The sequence below is a fragment of the Amia ocellicauda genome, unplaced genomic scaffold (genome assembly GCF_036373705.1).
Source record: "Amia ocellicauda isolate fAmiCal2 unplaced genomic scaffold, fAmiCal2.hap1 HAP1_SCAFFOLD_127, whole genome shotgun sequence".
Classification (NCBI taxonomy): Eukaryota; Metazoa; Chordata; class Actinopteri; order Amiiformes; family Amiidae; genus Amia; species Amia ocellicauda.
In genome coordinates this window covers 87479-107893 of record NW_027102692.1, presented here as the reverse complement: position 1 = coordinate 107893, position 20415 = coordinate 87479, and the positions used below count along the sequence as shown (strand labels likewise).

The window sequence follows — 20415 nt, the reverse complement described above, 5'->3', positions numbered from 1 at the left end:
ATAGCACACGGATCAAACATGCTATCCCCGCCGTTTTATTCGATTTGATTAGACGTTTCGCGACCGAAACGTTTTGTGTGCGGACTGAACGCACACCTGAGCCGAGCACGATCACAATACATATCCACAGTTAATCTAAGCGGTATCGTAATGTAACCGTTTCGGTTCGTTATCAACCCTTCCGGATCCAAAACCAGGAGTCAGACACCCTTTTCGGTGGACACGCTGTTGACTTCTCACAAGCACCATCCGCCTTCACAGAGGCAGCGCTAGCAGTGGAAAGAACGAAGAACTGCAGGAGAAACGCCGGGGCTATTTAGAGCCCGATTATTCATCGCAGAGGGGGGAAACCAAAGTCAAATGAGACTTAGAGGAACAGGAGACATCCAACAACAGTACACAACGGTACAGTACACAATCAATACATAACAATGAACAGGCCCTTAATTCACTCTTTACAGTCCTTTCTCTTATCTCCCAGCAGCCCCTACGGAGATGGCCGCATATTAATCGAGAGGGGCGGTGCTGCCTCTCCATCTCCGTTACAGTATCAAAAAATTAAGCCTACCAAAAGGGCAAGAACAAACACATTGAATAATATTGATAAAATCGATTTCGTTCACCAGTCCAACTTAGAACAAGGACAAGCAGAGTTCAAGATGAAAAGGAATTCACCATCTGTCCCCTTAATCAATTGCCTTTCAGTACCACTGATAGCACTGCGACTCAGTGTAGGTGTGCGTTCAGTCCGGCAAACACAACATTTCAGTTATGAAACGCTTTCTACAGGTGATGTATGAATGTAACATTTTCACAAATTTGAATAAGTTTGATTTGATACAAGATTTATGAAGTTGACCCAAAAAAATGACATCATATTTTGGAGGGGATAAAAATCTCACGACACAATTGGGTAGTCCTCACGGCACACGGGTTGAAAACCACTGAGCCAAGCCACGGTGCTTCTTGGCTTTGCACGGCCACTGAGACTGCCAGGGAAAGGCGGTGAGGAGCTTCCCTTCGGTAGCTCAGTTGTTAGAGCGGAGGACTGTAGGTTTAAGGCAGCGGGCACCCTTAGGGCGCTGTGTCCACACATTTGCTGGCGTCTTGAAATACTTGGAATGACCTGTGGCCCCATACCATGCAGAAGTCCACAGCTATGCGTGTCAGCATGCACTGCTCCTCATCCCCAATGTGCCACTTGTAAGAACTGTGTAAAAAGCGACAGAGAACGTGATCAGCAAAGAAACACAATTCCCCTGAGAACGACAATCATCATGCCGATCGTAATCTCAGTGCATACCTGGATGCCCAACAAGCCAAGCCAGTGGTTCCCAAGCGTTTTAATGCCACGGCACACTTTGCTGAGACCAAAAACCTTTGCGGCGCACCAACATGGAAAAAAAAAAAGGATTTACTAGGTATTGTCTCACCTGAATGGCAACAGGCTGCTAAAACTATTATCACACGCACATTGCATGTTAACGTATGTCAGTAAGGGAGTAATTAAAAGGGCAAATGTGTGAAGTGCAAGGAGTGGCCTTTAGTGGTTAGGTAAAAAAGTAGACAGACAAACTAAATAATTACTTGATGCAAATCATTTATTTAGTGCAGACAGACCAAGACCAGACACAATAAACTATTCGCAGTAAATATAAATTCACAGCAAAGTAGGTTCAGTTCACAATATCCTATAACAAGCTCTATTCAACACAGTGGTTAAACGTTACAAAGGGCATTAGAATTGTTGAAAAACAATAGCACACGGATCAAACATGCTATCCCCGCCGTTTTATTCGATTTGATTAGACGTTTCGCGACCGAAACGTTTTGTGTGCGGACTGAACGCACACCTGAGCCGAGCACGATCACAATACATATCCACAGTTAATCTAAGCGGTATCGTATTGTAACCGTTTCGGTTTGTTATCAACCCTTCCGGATCCAAAACCAGGAGTCAGACACCCTTTTCGGTGGACACGCTGTTGACTTCTCACAAGCACCATCCGCCTTCACAGAGGCAGCGCTAGCAGTGGAAAGAACGAAGAACTGCAGGAGAAACGCCGGGGCTATTTAGAGCCCGATTATTCATCGCAGAGGGGGGAAACCAAAGTCAAATGAGACTTAGAGGAACAGGAGACATCCAACAACAGTACACAACGGTACAGTACACAATCAATACATAACAATGAACAGGCCCTTAATTCACTCTTTACAGTCCTTTCTCTTATCTCCCAGCAGCCCCTACGGAGATGGCCGCATATTAATCGAGAGGGGCGGTGCTGCCTCTCCATCTCCGTTACAGTATCAAAAAATTAAGCCTACCAAAAGGGCAAGAACAAACACATTGAATAATATTGATAAAATCGATTTCGTTCACCAGTCCAACTTAGAACAAGGACAAGCAGAGTTCAAGATGAAAAGGAATTCACCATCTGTCCCCTTAATCAATTGCCTTTCAGTACCACTGATAGCACTGCGACTCAGTGTAGGTGTGCGTTCAGTCCGGCAAACACAACATTTCAGTTATGAAACGCTTTCTACAGGTGATGTATGAATGTAACATTTTCACAAATTTGAATAAGTTTGATTTGATACAAGATTTATGAAGTTGACCCAAAAAAATGACATCATATTTTGGAGGGGATAAAAATCTCACGACACAATTGGGTAGTCCTCACGGCACACGGGTTGAAAACCACTGAGCCAAGCCACGGTGCTTCTTGGCTTTGCACGGCCACTGAGACTGCCAGGGAAAGGCGGTGAGGAGCTTCCCTTCGGTAGCTCAGTTGTTAGAGCGGAGGACTGTAGGTTTAAGGCAGCGGGCACCCTTAGGGCGCTGGTTCAATTCCGTCTCGAAAGAAGTCGTGCTTATGGTTTGGCGTCGGTTTTGGACGAGCTCCCAAATGTCAAGCCATTGGAATTGCATGAGGACAAGGAGAAAACCCCGGCAATTCGGATTTGTTGTCGAGAACTCGCATTGCCCAAACATCTCGTATTGCATGTGACCCTTTTCACCCTGAGCCCAGTTTTCTAAACCGGCCAGAAAGCGGTCTGGAACAATCATGAAGCCAACACATTGTGAAGCACTTCACTGAAGCCTGGGTAGCTCAGCCGGTAGAGCATCAGACTTTTAATCTGAGGGTCCAGGGTTCAAGTCCCTGTTCGGGCGCAGTGTTGAGACCTTGTTGACCGAGGGCCATGATGGTGAAAAGCCTGGACGGCCTTCCTCGGAAAAACAATGAGATACGCAGTTGAGTCTAGGTGAGGTGTCCTGTCCTCTTTGCTTCCTTCGACAAATATCCAGCCTGGCCAGTGTTGTCTTCCAGAGGCAAGTCAAGCCAGGAACTCTGAGAGATGTTTTTGCTGTTGACACGTGTCACTTTAGAACAGGACAACATGCATCTCTACTTGACTTGGCACAATCTGTGAGGGTTGGGCCAACACAACCTACTCAATGTGTCCACACATTTGCTGGCGTCTTGAAATACTTGGAATGACCTGTGGCCCCATACCATGCAGAAGTCCACAGCTATGCGTGTCAGCATGCACTGCTCCTCATCCCCAATGTGCCACTTGTAAGAACTGTGTAAAAAGCGACAGAGAACGTGATCAGCAAAGAAACACAATTCCCCTGAGAACGACAATCATCATGCCGATCGTAATCTCAGTGCATACCTGGATGCCCAACAAGCCAAGCCAGTGGTTCCCAAGCGTTTTAATGCCACGGCACACTTTGCTGAGACCAAAAACCTTTGCGGCGCACCAACATGGAAAAAAAAAAAGGATTTACTAGGTATTGTCTCACCTGAATGGCAACAGGCTGCTAAAACTATTATCACACGCACATTGCATGTTAACGTATGTCAGTAAGGGAGTAATTAAAAGGGCAAATGTGTGAAGTGCAAGGAGTGGCCTTTAGTGGTTAGGTAAAAAAGTAGACAGACAAACTAAATAATTACTTGATGCAAATCATTTATTTAGTGCAGACAGACCAAGACCAGACACAATAAACTATTCGCAGTAAATATAAATTCACAGCAAAGTAGGTTCAGTTCACAATATCCTATAACAAGCTCTATTCAACACAGTGGTTAAACGTTACAAAGGGCATTAGAATTGTTGAAAAACAATAGCACACGGATCAAACATGCTATCCCCGCCGTTTTATTCGATTTGATTAGACGTTTCGCGACCGAAACGTTTTGTGTGCGGACTGAACGCACACCTGAGCTGAGCACGATCACAATACATATCCACAGTTAATCTAAGCGGTATCGTATTGTAACCGTTTCGGTTTGTTATCAACCCTTCCGGATCCAAAACCAGGAGTCAGACACCCTTTTCGGTGGACACGCTGTTGACTTCTCACAAGCACCTTCCGCCTTCACAGAGGCAGCGCTAGCAGTGGAAAGAACGAAGAACTGCAGGAGAAACGCCGGGGCTATTTAGAGCCCGATTATTCATCGCAGAGGGGGGAAACCAAAGTCAAATGAGACTTAGAGGAACAGGAGACATCCAACAACAGTACACAACGGTACAGTACACAATCAATACATAACAATGAACAGGCCCTTAATTCACTCTTTACAGTCCTTTCTCTTATCTCCCAGCAGCCCCTACGGAGATGGCCGCATATTAATCGAGAGGGGCGGTGCTGCCTCTCCATCTCCGTTACAGTATCAAAAAATTAAGCCTACCAAAAGGGCAAGAACAAACACATTGAATAATATTGATAAAATCGATTTCGTTCACCAGTCCAACTTAGAACAAGGACAAGCAGAGTTCAAGATGAAAAGGAATTCACCATCTGTCCCCTTAATCAATTGCCTTTCAGTACCACTGATAGCACTGCGACTCAGTGTAGGTGTGCGTTCAGTCCGGCAAACACAACATTTCAGTTATGAAACGCTTTCTACAGGTGATGTATGAATGTAACATTTTCACAAATTTGAATAAGTTTGATTTGATACAAGATTTATGAAGTTGACCCAAAAAAATGACATCATATTTTGGAGGGGATAAAAATCTCACGACACAATTGGGTAGTCCTCACGGCACACGGGTTGAAAACCACTGAGCCAAGCCACGGTGCTTCTTGGCTTTGCATGGCCACTGAGACTGCCAGGGAAAGGCGGTGAGGAGCTTCCCTTCGGTAGCTCAGTTGCTAGAGCGGAGGACTGTAGGTTTAAGGCAGCGGGCACCCTTAGGGCGCTGGTTCAATTCCGTCTCGAAGGAAGCCGTGCTTATGGTTTGGCGTCGGTTTTGGACGAGCTCCCAAATGTCAAGCCATTGGAATTGCATGAGGACAAGGAGAAAACCCCGGCAATTCGGATTTGTTGTCGAGAACTCGCATTGCCCAAACATCTCGTATTGCATGTGACCCTTTTCACCCTGAGCCCAGTTTTCTAAACCGGCCAGAAAGCGGTCTGGAACAATCATGAAGCCAACACATTGTGAAGCACTTCACTGAAGCCCGGGTAGCTCATCCGGTAGAGCATCAGACTTTTAATCTGAGGGTCCAGGGTTCAAGTCCCTGTTCGGGCGCAGTGTTGAGACCTTGTTGACCGAGGGCCATGATGGTGAAAAGCCTGGACGGCCTTCCTCGGAACAATGAGATACGCAGTTGAGTCTAGGCGAGGTGTCCTGTCCTCTTTGCTTCCTTCGGCAAATATCCAGCCTGGCCAGTGTTGTCTTCCAGAGGCAAGTCAAGCCAGGAACTCTGAGAGATGTTTTTGCTGTTGACGACGTGTCACTTTAGAACAGGACAACATGCATCTCTACTTGACTTGGCACAATCTGTGAGGGTTGGGCCAACACAACCTACTCAATGTGTCCACACATTTGCTGGCGTCTTGAAATACTTGGAATCACCTGTGGCCCCATACCATGCAGAAGTCCACAGCTATGCGTGTCAGCATGCACTGCTCCTCATCCCCAATGTGCCACTTGTAAGAACTGTGTAAAAAGCGACAGAGAACGTGATCAGCAAAGAAACACAATTCCCCTGAGAACGACAATCATCATGCCGATCGTAATCTCAGTGCATACCTGGATGCCCAACAAGCCAAGCCAGTGGTTCCCAAGCGTTTTAATGCCACGGCACACTTTGCTGAGACCAAAAACCTTTGCGGCGCACCAACATGGAAAAAAAAAAAGGATTTACTAGGTATTGTCTCACCTGAATGGCAACAGGCTGCTAAAACTATTATCACACGCACATTGCATGTTAACGTATGTCAGTAAGGGAGTAATTAAAAGGGCAAATGTGTGAAGTGCAAGGAGTGGCCTTTAGTGGTTAGGTAAAAAAGTAGACAGACAAACTAAATAATTACTTGATGCAAATCATTTATTTAGTGCAGACAGACCAAGACCAGACACAATAAACTATTCGCAGTAAATATAAATTCACAGCAAAGTAGGTTCAGTTCACAATATCCTATAACAAGCTCTATTCAACACAGTGGTTAAACGTTACAAAGGGCATTAGAATTGTTGAAAAACAATAGCACACGGATCAAACATGCTATCCCCGCCGTTTTATTCGATTTGATTAGACGTTTCGCGACCGAAACGTTTTGTGTGCGGACTGAACGCACACCTGAGCTGAGCACGATCACAATACATATCCACAGTTAATCTAAGCGGTATCGTATTGTAACCGTTTCGGTTTGTTATCAACCCTTCCGGATCCAAAACCAGGAGTCAGACACCCTTTTCGGTGGACACGCTGTTGACTTCTCACAAGCACCATCCGCCTTCACAGAGGCAGCGCTAGCAGTGGAAAGAACGAAGAACTGCAGGAGAAACGCCGGGGCTATTTAGAGCCCGATTATTCATCGCAGAGGGGGGAAACCAAAGTCAAATGAGACTTAGAGGAACAGGAGACATCCAACAACAGTACACAACGGTACAGTACACAATCAATACATAACAATGAACAGGCCCTTAATTCACTCTTTACAGTCCTTTCTCTTATCTCCCAGCAGCCCCTACGGAGATGGCCGCATATTAATCGAGAGGGGCGGTGCTGCCTCTCCATCTCCGTTACAGTATCAAAAAATTAAGCCTACCAAAAGGGCAAGAACAAACACATTGAATAATATTGATAAAATCGATTTCGTTCACCAGTCCAACTTAGAACAAGGACAAGCAGAGTTCAAGATGAAAAGGAATTCACCATCTGTCCCCTTAATCAATTGCCTTTCAGTACCACTGATAGCACTGCGACTCAGTGTAGGTGTGCGTTCAGTCCGGCAAACACAACATTTCAGTTATGAAACGCTTTCTACAGGTGATGTATGAATGTAACATTTTCACAAATTTGAATAAGTTTGATTTGATACAAGATTTATGAAGTTGACCCAAAAAAATGACATCATATTTTGGAGGGGATAAAAATCTCACGACACAATTGGGTAGTCCTCACGGCACACGGGTTGAAAACCACTGAGCCAAGCCACGGTGCTTCTTGGCTTTGCACGGCCACTGAGACTGCCAGGGAAAGGCGGTGAGGAGCTTCCCTTCGGTAGCTCAGTTGCTAGAGCGGAGGACTGTAGGTTTAAGGCAGCGGGCACCCTTAGGGTGCTGGTTCAATTCCGTCTCGAAGGAAGCCGTGCTTATGGTTTGGCGTCGGTTTTGGACGAGCTCCCAAATGTCAAGCCATTGGAATTGCATGAGGACAAGGAGAAAACCCCGGCAATTCGGATTTGTTGTCGAGAACTCGCATTGCCCAAACATCTCGTATTGCATGTGACCCTTTTCACCCTGAGCCCAGTTTTCTAAACCGGCCAGAAAGCGGTCTGGAACAATCATGAAGCCAACACATTGTGAAGCACTTCACTGAAGCCCGGGTAGCTCATCCGGTAGAGCATCAGACTTTTAATCTGAGGGTCCAGGGTTCAAGTCCCTGTTCGGGCGCAGTGTTGAGACCTTGTTGACCGAGGGCCATGATGGTGAAAAGCCTGGACGGCCTTCCTCGGAACAATGAGATACGCAGTTGAGTCTAGGCGAGGTGTCCTGTCCTCTTTGCTTCCTTCGGCAAATATCCAGCCTGGCCAGTGTTGTCTTCCAGAGGCAAGTCAAGCCAGGAACTCTGAGAGATGTTTTTGCTGTTGACGACGTGTCACTTTAGAACAGGACAACATGCATCTCTACTTGACTTGGCACAATCTGTGAGGGTTGGGCCAACACAACCTACTCAATGTGTCCACACATTTGCTGGCGTCTTGAAATACTTGGAATGACCTGTGGCCCCATACCATGCAGAAGTCCACAGCTATGCGTGTCAGCATGCACTGCTCCTCATCCCCAATGTGCCACTTGTAAGAACTGTGTAAAAAGCGACAGAGAACGTGATCAGCAAAGAAACACAATTCCCCTGAGAACGACAATCATCATGCCGATCGTAATCTCAGTGCATACCTGGATGCCCAACAAGCCAAGCCAGTGGTTCCCAAGCGTTTTAATGCCACGGCACACTTTGCTGAGACCAAAAACCTTTGCGGCGCACCAACATGGAAAAAAAAAAAGGATTTACTAGGTATTGTCTCACCTGAATGGCAACAGGCTGCTAAAACTATTATCACACGCACATTGCATGTTAACGTATGTCAGTAAGGGAGTAATTAAAAGGGCAAATGTGTGAAGTGCAAGGAGTGGCCTTTAGTGGTTAGGTAAAAAAGTAGACAGACAAACTAAATAATTACTTGATGCAAATCATTTATTTAGTGCAGACAGACCAAGACCAGACACAATAAACTATTCGCAGTAAATATAAATTCACAGCAAAGTAGGTTCAGTTCACAATATCCTATAACAAGCTCTATTCAACACAGTGGTTAAACGTTACAAAGGGCATTAGAATTGTTGAAAAACAATAGCACACGGATCAAACATGCTATCCCCGCCGTTTTATTCGATTTGATTAGACGTTTCGCGACCGAAACGTTTTGTGTGCGGACTGAACGCACACCTGAGCCGAGCACGATCACAATACATATCCACAGTTAATCTAAGCGGTATCGTATTGTAACCGTTTCGGTTTGTTATCAACCCTTCCGGATCCAAAACCAGGAGTCAGACACCCTTTTCGGTGGACACGCTGTTGACTTCTCACAAGCACCATCCGCCTTCACAGAGGCAGCGCTAGCAGTGGAAAGAACGAAGAACTGCAGGAGAAACGCCGGGGCTATTTAGAGCCCGATTATTCATCGCAGAGGGGGGAAACCAAAGTCAAATGAGACTTAGAGGAACAGGAGACATCCAACAACAGTACACAACGGTACAGTACACAATCAATACATAACAATGAACAGGCCCTTAATTCACTCTTTACAGTCCTTTCTCTTATCTCCCAGCAGCCCCTACGGAGATGGCCGCATATTAATCGAGAGGGGCGGTGCTGCCTCTCCATCTCCGTTACAGTATCAAAAAATTAAGCCTACCAAAAGGGCAAGAACAATCACATTGAATAATATTGATAAAATCGATTTCGTTCACCAGTCCAACTTAGAACAAGGACAAGCAGAGTTCAAGATGAAAAGGAATTCACCATCTGTCCCCTTAATCAATTGCCTTTCAGTACCACTGATAGCACTGCGACTCAGTGTAGGTGTGCGTTCAGTCCGGCAAACACAACATTTCAGTTATGAAACGCTTTCTACAGGTGATGTATGAATGTAACATTTTCACAAATTTGAATAAGTTTGATTTGATACAAGATTTATGAAGTTGACCCAAAAAAATGACATCATATTTTGGAGGGGATAAAAATCTCACGACACAATTGGGTAGTCCTCACGGCACACGGGTTGAAAACCACTGAGCCAAGCCACGGTGCTTCTTGGCTTTGCACGGCCACTGAGACTGCCAGGGAAAGGCGGTGAGGAGCTTCCCTTCGGTAGCTCAGTTGCTAGAGCGGAGGACTGTAGGTTTAAGGCAGCGGGCACCCTTAGGGCGCTGGTTCAATTCCGTCTCGAAGGAAGCCGTGCTTATGGTTTGGCGTCGGTTTTGGACGAGCTCCCAAATGTCAAGCCATTGGAATTGCATGAGGACAAGGAGAAAACCCCGGCAATTCGGATTTGTTGTCGAGAACTCGCATTGCCCAAACATCTCGTATTGCATGTGACCCTTTTCACCCTGAGCCCAGTTTTCTAAACCGGCCAGAAAGCGGTCTGGAACAATCATGAAGCCAACACATTGTGAAGCACTTCACTGAAGCCTGGGTAGCTCAGCCGGTAGAGCATCAGACTTTTAATCTGAGGGTCCAGGGTTCAAGTCCCTGTTCAGGCACAGTGTTGAGACCTTGTTGACCGAGGGCCATGATGGTGAAAAGCCTGGACGGCCTTCCTCGGAACAATGAGATACGCAGTTGAGTCTAGGCGAGGTGTCCTGTCCTCTTTGCTTCCTTCGGCAAATATCCAGCCTGGCCAGTGTTGTCTTCCAGAGGCAAGTCAAGCCAGGAACTCTGAGAGATGTTTTTGCTGTTGACGACGTGTCACTTTAGAACAGGACAACATGCATCTCTACTTGACTTGGCACAATCTGTGAGGGTTGGGCCAACACAACCTACTCAATGTGTCCACACATTTGCTGGCGTCTTGAAATACTTGGAATCACCTGTGGCCCCATACCATGCAGAAGTCCACAGCTATGCGTGTCAGCATGCACTGCTCCTCATCCCCAATGTGCCACTTGTAAGAACTGTGTAAAAAGCGACAGAGAACGTGATCAGCAAAGAAACACAATTCCCCTGAGAACGACAATCATCATGCCGATCGTAATCTCAGTGCATACCTGGATGCCCAACAAGCCAAGCCAGTGGTTCCCAAGCGTTTTAATGCCACGGCACACTTTGCTGAGACCAAAAACCTTTGCGGCGCACCAACATGGAAAAAAAAAAAGGATTTACTAGGTATTGTCTCACCTGAATGGCAACAGGCTGCTAAAACTATTATCACACGCACATTGCATGTTAACGTATGTCAGTAAGGGAGTAATTAAAAGGGCAAATGTGTGAAGTGCAAGGAGTGGCCTTTAGTGGTTAGGTAAAAAAGTAGACAGACAAACTAAATAATTACTTGATGCAAATCATTTATTTAGTGCAGACAGACCAAGACCAGACACAATAAACTATTCGCAGTAAATATAAATTCACAGCAAAGTAGGTTCAGTTCACAATATCCTATAACAAGCTCTATTCAACACAGTGGTTAAACGTTACAAAGGGCATTAGAATTGTTGAAAAACAATAGCACACGGATCAAACATGCTATCCCCGCCGTTTTATTCGATTTGATTAGACGTTTCGCGACCGAAACGTTTTGTGTGCGGACTGAACGCACACCTGAGCCGAGCACGATCACAATACATATCCACAGTTAATCTAAGCGGTATCGTATTGTAACCGTTTCGGTTTGTTATCAACCCTTCCGGATCCAAAACCAGGAGTCAGACACCCTTTTCGGTGGACACGCTGTTGACTTCTCACAAGCACCATCCGCCTTCACAGAGGCAGCGCTAGCAGTGGAAAGAACGAAGAACTGCAGGAGAAACGCCGGGGCTATTTAGAGCCCGATTATTCATCGCAGAGGGGGGAAACCAAAGTCAAATGAGACTTAGAGGAACAGGAGACATCCAACAACAGTACACAACGGTACAGTACACAATCAATACATAACAATGAACAGGCCCTTAATTCACTCTTTACAGTCCTTTCTCTTATCTCCCAGCAGCCCCTACGGAGATGGCCGCATATTAATCGAGAGGGGCGGTGCTGCCTCTCCATCTCCGTTACAGTATCAAAAAATTAAGCCTACCAAAAGGGCAAGAACAAACACATTGAATAATATTGATAAAATCGATTTCGTTCACCAGTCCAACTTAGAACAAGGACAAGCAGAGTTCAAGATGAAAAGGAATTCACCATCTGTCCCCTTAATCAATTGCCTTTCAGTACCACTTATAGCACTGCGACTCAGTGTAGGTGTGCGTTCAGTCCGGCAAACACAACATTTCAGTTATGAAACGCTTTCTACAGGTGATGTATGAATGTAACATTTTCACAAATTTGAATAAGTTTGATTTGATACAAGATTTATGAAGTTGACCCAAAAAAATGACATCATATTTTGGAGGGGATAAAAATCTCACGACACAATTGGGTAGTCCTCACGGCACACGGGTTGAAAACCACTGAGCCAAGCCACGGTGCTTCTTGGCTTTGCACGGCCACTGAGACTGCCAGGGAAAGGCGGTGAGGAGCTTCCCTTCGGTAGCTCAGTTGCTAGAGCGGAGGACTGTAGGTTTAAGGCAGCGGGCACCCTTAGGGCGCTGGTTCAATTCCGTCTCGAAGGAAGCCGTGCTTATGGTTTGGCGTCGGTTTTGGACGAGCTCCCAAATGTCAAGCCATTGGAATTGCATGAGGACAAGGAGAAAACCCCGGCAATTCGGATTTGTTGTCGAGAACTCGCATTGCCCAAACATCTCGTATTGCATGTGACCCTTTTCACCCTGAGCCCAGTTTTCTAAACCGGCCAGAAAGCGGTCTGGAACAATCATGAAGCCAACACATTGTGAAGCAGTTCACTGAAGCCCGGGTTGTTGACCGAGGGCCATGATGGTGAAAATCCGCTGCGACGCAGGAGTGCGAGAGGACTCGACGCCATCGAGCACGTGAGCGAGAGGGAGAGCTGCCCGCAGTGCGAGAAACCGCCCGCGACGCAAGCACCAGATGCCACGGTAGGCCAAGGGGAACCGGCGCGCTGCGGAGAACCTGACCAAAATATGGAACTCCTCACGAATTTGCGTGTCATCCTTGCGCCCAGATAGGCTGAATGTGTTCTGTATCGACATACTAAAATATAACCAATGGGAACGACTGCTTTTTCAAAAATTCCACTGAATTTGGCAGCCTCACCCTATCAAAAGAGCTGTAATAAAAATTCACCAAGCAGCACAGCGCCTGTACTAACATTTATCCAATCACCGTGCACGGATTGCTTACTATTGCCGCTGGAACAACCCCCGATTCCCCACGCCACTCAACGTGTTTTCTTTCAGCTGGTTGGCTACAGGACCCCGGAGAGGCTGGCTTTGCGGGTGGACTTCTAATAGTAAATACGTGTTTTGTCAGATGTTGCCTTGGGAGTGAAAAGAAGGAGCTGAATCTTTGAGAAATACAGAGAGACAGACATCAATCAATCTCTCTCTCTCTCTCTCTCTCTCTCTCTCTCTCTCTCTCTCTCTCTCTCTCTCTCTCTCTGTGTGTCTCTATCTATATATATATAATTCTATCAGTCTAGCTTTATCTATTTATCTATCGATCTATATTTCTATCTATTCCTCCCTCCATCCCTCCTTCCTTCCTTCCTTCCTTCCTATTTTATTTTTTGCTATCGATCCACGTAAGTAAGCATTTTCTTAATTGATCAATTGGTCTGTCGATTAATGTGTTAATACGATCTGTTTATATGACCTGCTGTGTTTGCGGTGTTATTTCATGCTTTTTATACATTTGATAATAACCCTGGTGTTTTGTGTAAGGTATGTGTCTTCTATACTGTTGAGAGAGAAGTGTTTTGAACCGTAAAAAAGTCAAAGAAACGTATGGTGTTTCACTGCGTCACATAATGATAAGAATAAAAATATGAATAGTATTAATAATAATGATTATTATTATTATTATTATTATTATTATTATTATTATTCCATCCATCCATCCATCCATCCATCCATTCATTTTCGAAACTGCTTATCCTGGTGAGGGTTGTGGGGAAGCCGGAGACGATATTATTATTATTATTATTATTATTATTATTATTATTATTATTATTATTATTAGTCATTGCGTCACATCATCATCATAACAGTATTAATAATGGTATTAAAATACTACTAGTAGTAGTAGTAGTAGTAGTAATAGTAATAGTATGTGCTGCATTGAAACATAAAACAGATAAAAAATCATCATCATCATAATAATAGTAATAATAATGAGGATGATGATAATAGTACTAGTACGAATCATAATATGAATAATTGTAGCAGTGATACAAGGTATATGATGAATTATAACATATCTTGTATTATTTGTTGTCATTTAATTGAAAGTATTGTTATGTTTTATTATTATTATTATTATTATTATTATTATTATTATTATTATTATTACTATTATTATTACTATTCATAATAATAATAAAACATACTAATTGTAATGATCTCCTTATTCAATATTGTTTGTCAGTGACTTCCTGACTATTTGTACCTGCTGTACAGGAACATGAAGGCCACCCCACAGTTCCGCTGTAAGCCCTCCAGCAGGGAGCTGGTCCTGCAAGCCACAGCTGAAGCTAAAAGCGTCGCGTCTGCCACCAAGTCCTCCAGTGATCCATTTGTCCCCCTCACACCTCGTGAGGTCCGGAAGGATGCTGTGGCCCGCATCCTGTCTCAGGGGGGTGACCCCGGGAACACCAAACTGGTACTCAGCCAGAGTACCCTGCAGTTTGGCAGGTACCGGGGTCAGACATTCAAGTGGATCCTGGAGAACGACGGTGGGTACGCCGTGTCTCTCGTGGCCGCTCATCAGAAGGAGCGGGAGATGGACACGTCTGAGCTACGCCTGTGGCTTCCCAAAAGTCGCCATCGCTGTGGGTGACCGGAGGGCCAGGAATGCCACCCGCGCCATGGTGTCCCAGAGTGGCCGGGAGGACCAGCAGGTGGTGGGCTTCGGGGCCCACAAGGGCCAGACCTGGCAGGAGCTCTACGAGGCCATAGACAAGGAGAGGAGAGGGTGTGTATTAATCTATTTTAATAACTATTGCCTACTCTAGTTTATGTATGTTTCAGGGAATTAAGAGCACCCTGGCCTGCAGTTGTATAGTCAGTGTAGTTGTAGTTAGAGAGAGAACTTGGGTTTATTACAGGTATGTGAGATGGATAAGGAGGCAGACTCCCCAGCCCGGAACGCAGATGGCCAAATTCCTGGCATACATCCTGCGGTGGGACAGGGAGTCACAGGCCCAGAAGCCAGCAGCACAGCCTGCCTCCTCCCAGCCCACACCCTCGGTGCCTGCGCCCTGCCAGCCTCCCAGGACGAGTGCCTCGCAGTCGGCTCCCACCCTCTCCTCGTCTGCCACCAAGTCCAGAGCTCCAGTGTCAAAAGGTTCATTTTGTGGAAGTGTGTGATTTGAGCAATTAGAATTAAATGTAGTTTATTAAGGCAGCAATTAGGTAAACAGTTATACCAGGGCTATCACACAATTTAAAGTTCACACTTAAAACAGACCGACGGCAAACACACGATAATCGCACACATTTTGTGATTTCAAAAACAAAATACACCAGTTACCATGACCCCTGTACCAAATGCCCACCATTACAGCGCACGTTTACTCCTCCTTCCAGCGGTGTCCAGGAAGGAGCGCCCATCACTGGCCTTCAGCAACGATGCACTCACTGACGCTGAGCTGCTGGCAGCTGTGGAGGACATGGCCCCCCCGCGTAAGTCTTCACGCAGCTGTTACAAATATCAGCCTATTTCAATACATGTCTAAATGTCATTCATTTCAGGTTCAAGATGGAGTTCTTGCCATTTGGCACAAACTAACAAACAAGCACAAACATTTGGACTCGGGTTTCCCTCCAATAGTGAGAGAAACCTTTGTCCAGCAGGGGGCATCGAACTGTATTTGACAGTCTCTTTCTTTTCCTTGCAGGGAGCTGATCCATCAGGCCAGACCAGACAAGACGGGGAGGTGCCGGTTGACAGAGCTGCAGAGTCCTGGGTCCTTGGAGGCGAGTGGAGATTGGGACGGACCGGGAGCGACAGGGGACCTAGCCAGAGGAGTCGGCGGACTCCTCACGGAGTGGGTCCCATCCAGAAGCCCGGCCGACCATCTACCTGGAGCCCGGCCTGACCAGGACTGCTCCCTGCTGACGTCACCAGCCAGGATCCAGGAGAGGCCTCGGATCCCAGGGACCGACCAGGCCGATCGGCAACGTCCCTGAGGGAGGCCTCCTGCAGCCAGGGCCCGGACTTCTCCCTGCAAGGCCCGCTCCCTGCAAGAGCCCCGGAGGTGGAAGCTGCTCCCCAGCCAGGTGGACTTGCCCCGACCTCCGGATTGAGAGCCTCTGGACCCTTCTCCCAGGTAGGAAAGCGCAGCATGGCCCAGCGAACCGCCGGTGTGAGGCGCCATAATGCGGTGCGCTTCAGCCATGAGGCTGGAGCCGAGACCGCGGCCCTCACCCGGCTGGAGTTCAGCAGGTCCGTGCTGCAGAGGGGCCTGGCCTTTGCCCCTTCTGAGCTGAACTGCGTGGTTAAACTGCCTGGACCTAGGGACGTGTTTGAGGTGAGTTTTAAGAACCCTCAAGTGCTGGAGAGTTTTTGGAATCTATACAGAGAAAAAAAAGATAGTATGCCCCTGAGTGACTTTGTGGTCGATGCCCTGACTGATAGAGAGATTAAAATAGTAACTATCCAGTTTTATAATGAAGCAGTGGCAGAGTACGATGTAGAGGTATGGCTGAGGAGACACTGCGAGATCCTGTCTGAAAGCAGAAGAGTTAATGATGAGGACGGGGTCTGGACCGGTGCTCGGCGGTGGCAGGTGCACCTGCAGGTGGAAGTGGCCGCCATCGGCGGAGTACGCCATCTGCCGAGCACCGTGGTACTAGGAGCAAATAGGGGGCTTGTCTTCTACCATGGCATGCCCAAATTATGCAGGAACTGCGGGGCCCTGGGTCATTTAGCCGCAGCCTGCACTGTTGTTAAGTGCAAGGTCTGCGGCGGAGAACATCTGACAAGGGCCTGCAAGCAGGAGAGGGCCTGCAACCTGTGCGGTGGGGGAGGGCATCTCTTCAGGAATTGTCCCTCCTCCTATGCAAATAGGGCGCGGGCCCTCGGGGGTGGTGGAGAGAGAGGGAATCAAGTGGAGGCTCCTCCAAAGGTGATACCCCAAGATGGGGGTAGAGAGGAAACAGTCCTCAGGAGTCTCATAGGCTCCCTCTCTGACTCAGGGTCAGAAGTGGAGGCAGAGGGGGAGTGGACAGTGGTAGCAGGGAAGAGGAGGAGAGCAGAAAAGAGGAGCATGGGTAGGGGGGGTATGATGAATAAAAGGATCCACTCTGCAGATTCTCCCCCCCCTGCCAGCTCCTCCCCCGCTGCAGAGACCTCTCCCTCTAATTTCTACACGCCCCACTCTGACTCCGGAGAGGAGAGCAGTGGGCCTTCTCCACTGCCCCGAGTGGGCAGCCTGGTGGATGAGAGGCCCCCTAGAAATAACATTCCTCCTGCCCCACAACTGAGACTCTCCCAGGGGAGGGGTCAGGTATGCCCTCCCAGCAGTAGTGGGAGAGTTTTCTCCCCAGTCGTACATAAAGCCTCTGCCCTGCCATCTGTTCGTCGGGCCTCGGCCTCAAAGGAACCAGGGAGAACCTCAAGCACCACGGGCCCTGAGCCCAGTGGAGTTTTGCCAGCCTTACCGGGTGGCGGGAGCCGAGCCCCCCCCATAGTCTTCCTAGAGGATCAAGCGGTGAGGCAAATGATTGAAATGATGGGTGCTAGCGCTAAGCTAGGTGAGGGAGAAGAGAGGAGTGGGGAAGAGAAAGGTTTCTTTACATGATTGTTACGGAGTGGGTAATTGCCCTCACAGCCATTATGGCATTAACTATCATTTCAATAAATGTGAGGAGCATTGCTGAGGTGAAAAAGAGGACCGATGTTTTAAACTCTCTGGCTGGAATGAAGGCAGACATTATTTGTTTACAGGAGTGCGGCATCCCGTTCCAAAAAGAATATAAAGATCTCCGGGACACTTGGACCCTAGGAGAATCCTTCTGGTCGGGGTCCAATGTGTCCCGAGCGGACGGGATTGCCGTACTCCTGAAAAACCCCTTCTTAACAGTGAAAGCATTTAAGGTAATAGAGGCGGGCAGACTGGCCAGCCTCGATTTTAAATACAAGGGGGCTGTATTGAGGCTGGTCAATGTCTATGCCCCCACCAGCCAGAGAGAGAGAGTCCTCTTTCTCCCTCAGCTACGCCCGCTCCTGATCGGCACCTTACCAGTTATCATTTCAGGTGATTTCAACTGTGCTCTGAGGGATGTAGACCGGAGTAAGCCCCGCAACGATAGATCCAGCAGGGACCTCGCTGCGTTCGTGGAGGACTTTGAACTCTGCGACGCAGGTCGGGACCTGGTCCCCTTGTTCACCTGGGTGAGTTCTTCTGGCTCCTCCTTCTCCAGGATAGATCTCGTCCTCCTCAGCAAGCCACTGGAGAGGACCGCCATGTCTTCGGAGGCGGTCTTCTTTTCAGACCACAGGCTCCTGACGACAGAGGTGCTCATTCCGAGCACACGGGAGTCGGGGCCTGGGGTCTGGAAGCTCAACACCTCTCTGCTCGATGACCCTCGTGTGATTAAGACCTTTAGCAGATGCCTCGAGGAGTGGAGGACCCTGAAGGACCTTTTTGATTCTCCCATAGAGTGGTGGGAGATGATGAAGAAAAGAACCAAGGGCTACTTCATTCAGCTGGGGAAACGGAAAGCTCGCGAGAGGCGGGCGAGATATTCCCATCTAAACGCCCGCCTCCAGCGCCTGAGTCTTTTACAGCTCAGAGGCTTCGACCTAGCTGAGGAGGTGGCCCGGGTCAAACTGAGTCTCTCCGCCCTCTATCGGGAGGAGCAAGAGAAGATCAAGGTCCTTTCCAGGGTCCGCATCATGGAGGACGATGAGAAATGCAGCCGCTTCTTCTTCAAGAAAACGAAGGAGAGGCGGCCTGCAATGTCCTCCATGATCGACTCCTCGGGGCAAGAGGTGGAGGGCAGAGAGGCTGTTGAGACAGTGGTGCGGGATTTCTACAGGGAGTTGTACGACCAGAAGGTGGTGGATCAAAATCTGATCCATCACTTTCTGTCCCTGTTGGAGTCCCGCAATGAGGGGGACGAGGAGGAGGAGGAGGATCCAGAGATCACCACCACTGAACTCTCCCAGGTGATAAAGAGTCTTAACTCTGGAAGGACACCGGGTCCCGACGGGATCCCTGCTGAGTTCTATAAGATCTTTTGGGAGGTGCTTAAGGAAGATCTGGGCCAGGTCCTGGGGTCGATGTACAGAGAGGGCAGATTGGCCCCTTCGATGAAGAAGAGTATCCTCTCCCTTCTTCACAAGAAGGGAGACCCGAAAGATCTGAGGAACTGGCGGCCAGTCAGCCTCCTGTGCACCGACTACAAGATACTGGCCAAAGCACTGACGCTCCGGCTGCAGCGGCCACTCCCTCAAGTCGTAGGTCCCGACCAGGTCTGTGGTGCCCGGGGGAGATCGGCGGCCGACAACGCCATGCTGCTCAGGGATGTCGTGGCCTACTCGAACGAGAGAGGGCTTCCCCTGGTCCTAATCAGCTTGGACCAGGAGAAAGCCTTCGACAGAGTGGGCCACGAATACCTGCAGCTTGTTATGGAGAGGATGGGTCTCGCTCTTGGCCTGAGGAAGTGGGTCAAGATCATCTACAGCGGCCTAAGCAGCAGGGTCCTTGTGAACCGCCACCTGACCGAACCATTTCCGGTCAGGTCGGGGGTCCGGCAGGGTTGTCCCCTGTCGGCCCTGCTGTACGTCCTCTGCTTGGAGCCGTTCATGCAGGCGATCCGCCGGGACGTCCGGGTGACAGGTTTCCATCTCCCGGGTTCCGGCGGAGAGCAACTGAAGGCCCTGGCCTATATGGACGACGTGGCCGTGGTCTGCACGGACGCTCCGTCCGTGGCCAGGGTCGAGGAACTGCTGGACGGCTTCTGCAGGGCGACGGGGGCCGCTGTGAACAAGGCCAAGAGCGAGGTCTACCTCTCCAGGGCATGGCCTGTCGGCCGGGGCCCGCCGACCGTGTTCCCTGTGAAGCCGTCTATCAAGGTTCTGGGGATCACGATCGACGGGACCAACACGGGCACCCGGAGCTGGGAGGAGGCCATATCTAAGGTCCAAAAGAAGATCCACGGCTGGAGCAGAAGGACCTTGACGATGGCTGGTAAGGTGCTGGTCGTAAAGGCCATCCTCTTCCCGATACTCCTCTACGTAGGAATGATCTTCCCCCCAGACAAGGTCATCGCAAAACTAGTGACCCGAATTATATTTCGGTTTGTCTGGGGGAGCAAAATGGAGAGGCTGAAAAGAGTGCAGATGGTGAAGGGTACCCTGGATGGAGGCAGGGGGGTCCCGGACGTTGTGCCGCTGATAAAGGCGCAGGGGCTGGCCTATGTGGTCAAGAACATCCAGGCTGCTGGCAAGAAAGTGAGTTTCATGAACCGCTTTTATTTTGCCAGCAGCCTGAGACCATTCGGCCTCTGCGCCATGGATAATACCAGGCCGCACTCGTGGGATCCCCCGCCGTTCTACAGGGCGCTCCGAGCCTTTGCGCTCGAAGT

The 20415-nt window shown here is 48.3% G+C and overlaps 4 non-coding genes across 4 annotated transcripts; all 4 read left to right on the top strand.

Annotated features, from left to right (window-relative positions):
* Positions 1–3099: 3099 nt before the first annotated feature.
* trnak-uuu (transfer RNA lysine (anticodon UUU)) lies at positions 3100–3172 on the top strand. Its single transcript has one exon. It is a non-coding gene; the product is annotated as a tRNA-Lys (tRNA).
* A 2302-nt stretch (positions 3173–5474) lies between these two features.
* trnak-uuu (transfer RNA lysine (anticodon UUU)) lies at positions 5475–5547 on the top strand. Its single transcript has one exon. It is a non-coding gene; the product is annotated as a tRNA-Lys (tRNA).
* A 2300-nt stretch (positions 5548–7847) lies between these two features.
* Positions 7848–7920, top strand: trnak-uuu (transfer RNA lysine (anticodon UUU)). Its single transcript has one exon. It is a non-coding gene; the product is annotated as a tRNA-Lys (tRNA).
* Positions 7921–10220: 2300 nt separating this feature from the next.
* trnak-uuu (transfer RNA lysine (anticodon UUU)) lies at positions 10221–10293 on the top strand. Its single transcript has one exon. It is a non-coding gene; the product is annotated as a tRNA-Lys (tRNA).
* Positions 10294–20415: the final 10122 nt, after the last annotated feature.